Source organism: Glandiceps talaboti, chromosome 9 (genome assembly GCF_964340395.1).
Source record: "Glandiceps talaboti chromosome 9, keGlaTala1.1, whole genome shotgun sequence".
Taxonomy (NCBI): domain Eukaryota; kingdom Metazoa; phylum Hemichordata; class Enteropneusta; family Spengelidae; genus Glandiceps; species Glandiceps talaboti.
Window position 1 is genome coordinate 16,654,718 of NC_135557.1, and position 2,649 is coordinate 16,657,366.

Sequence of the window (2,649 nt, forward strand, 5' to 3'; positions counted from 1 at the left end):
AACAGACCACCTGTTAGCCTCTTATTGAGCCGAGTTTCTGTAAGTGTACTTTTACCCACTTTGAAAAAATAAGAAGAATGCATTTGTCAACGATAAAATGTATACAAGTCAAAGTACTGCTCTCAAGAGGTCAGAAAAAATTAATTGCAAGTCACTGCTGGTACCATATGACTGTGGCCATTTTAAACGATTTATGATTTTAAACACATATGCCCTTTCACCCCAGGTGTTTCAATTAAACTTTCGCTGTAAATTGAAACATGTAGTGATTGCCTCAACTGAAAGTTACATTTATGTAGGTAGATAGATAGGAGAAATTATACAATAGTCCTGTAAGAAAAATCTCAAACTGAAAAATGGAGAACTCTATATTAAGTTGTTTTTGTAAGATATAAAGAGAGTGAATATATATATTTTTAAAAATACTCTCCATAAATAAAGAAGACTGTAAAATGGAGGACAAAGACCTTGTTTCAAAAGTACTGTATAAAAGGAGGTCATTTTAAATATGTTTTTGACACGAAATATTCGCAGATTAAGAAGAATGTAAAGTACATAACACCGCATGAAGTGTTTGGAGAAGATACAAAAAAGAACAAAGGTTTTCACAAAACACAACATAATTTAAAGGGAGGTTAAAGACGGGCGAAGTTTGAAATAAAATGCAAATGGAGAATATTGTAAAGGGGAGAACGCTACATGAATTTCTTGTAGAAGGATATATAGACAAGAACAAATATGAAAATAAGTATTATTGAATACAGATGACTATAAAAGGAAGTATATAAACACAAACAAAATATTCACAAACAGAGAAAACTGTGAAATGATGAACGTCGCATTAAGTTCCTGTAAGGGATATATATACGATGACGCTACCAAATCAATACGCAGTATATCAGAAGACTGTTCACTCCTGCAACTGTCGTTTGATTGATTTTGTAAACTAAGATGGACAAATTGAAAATTGATTTGCCTCTGAGCACAATCGCTATCTCCGCTAATTCTCCCCAATACAAATATAAAATGCCTGGAGACTTGAAATGATAAATCCTGGGATTTGAACATATATGGACATCTCTATCGTACAGTTAACAATATATTTTGTATTATAAGATGTGCGCCTCCGTGAATAATTTGCATAACAATAACGCTGCTTTCAAGACAGCTGATCTTGGCCTCAACGTGAACGTCGTGCAGCGACTGGATTTATTTTATCTGCTTGTCGTTACTAGGGATAATCTGTACATTGATCGGCTCATTAAAAGTGCACAGTGATGAATAAACAACCTGTTTGACTCAAGGTATAAACTTGAAGTGGTTTATTGAATACAGCGTGCTTCGTTGATATTTACAATGTATTTATATCACTGGAAGTTACGTCAGTAGATTTTCGGGTTTGAGGATTTCCCTCTCGGATTGATGACTGATACTCTAGGACAGGATCCCAGACAAAATTTCTATTTAGATTAATGGTAAGTCGGCCAGTGTAAGCTCTTTCACTTGCTTCATTTTTATGACAGGACAGGACAGCTCACCACTCCAGCCGCGCCGAGGCTGGGACCGATCTCGTGCATGCCTTGACCTTAGTACATGTAGTAGGCGATGATTTGAACAAGTACGCGATGACTTGGTTGCTTTCGAAATTTCCTTCATAATTTCTCATAAAATATTGTCTCATTGAGAGAAAATCCTCCTCTGACAATTCGAAGAGTTCACTATCAGTATCACCGAAGACTGCAACTCAACGCTCGTAGACGAACAAAATTTGGACGCGTGCCAACCGTGCCTTATCGTTCGTTTTAGACGTGCTAGTTCGATGTCTAGACCAATCAGATCTCTCGATTTGCGCCATCAATATACTGGTATAATATAATTCATAATATTATGTTTGCTCTGCTCGTATCTGACTGTCCTTATTTCCTTATGGTTGTACATTTGTCTCCGTTACTGGCACTGTCTGCATTCATCACTATCCACCGTTTTGTATTTATTTGCAATGCATTGTAGTTTGTCTCTGCACAACATCCCCATCCTGCGTATTAGAATACTGTCCTCAGTCCTGCAAATTACAAGTTAAAAGCTGATGATTCGGGAATAATCATTCTCCAAGAATACTTACATAGTTAATTTCAAATGAGAAATGTTTGCATCCGTGTTGTTCTTATCAATGCACCCCATGAGCACAATGAAGTCTTGTCGAGTGTAATGTTGTTCATTTTAAAACTGTATTGAGGTAATGGTTAATAATCACGTGGAGGGACCAGACGTCTTGTTACCTCTGATAGAACGATTTGTCATGTCCTTCATTATAATACTGTTTGTGTCTGTAAGGGTACGTTTTTTATTCATACATTAGGGAAAATAAAGTAATACAATACAATATAATACAATACAATACAATACAATACAATACAATACAATACAATACAATGCAATGCGATGCGATGCGATGCGATGCGATGCGATGCGATGCGATGCGATACGATACGATACGATACGATACGATACGATACGATACAATACAATACAATACAATACAATTCAACAGTGCTCGATGCAATATTAGTAGCAGAGCATTATATAATTAATTCAAAAGAATAATAATGGTATAAATCGTTACACAGAGTTTCACGCTTCCTCAACAAT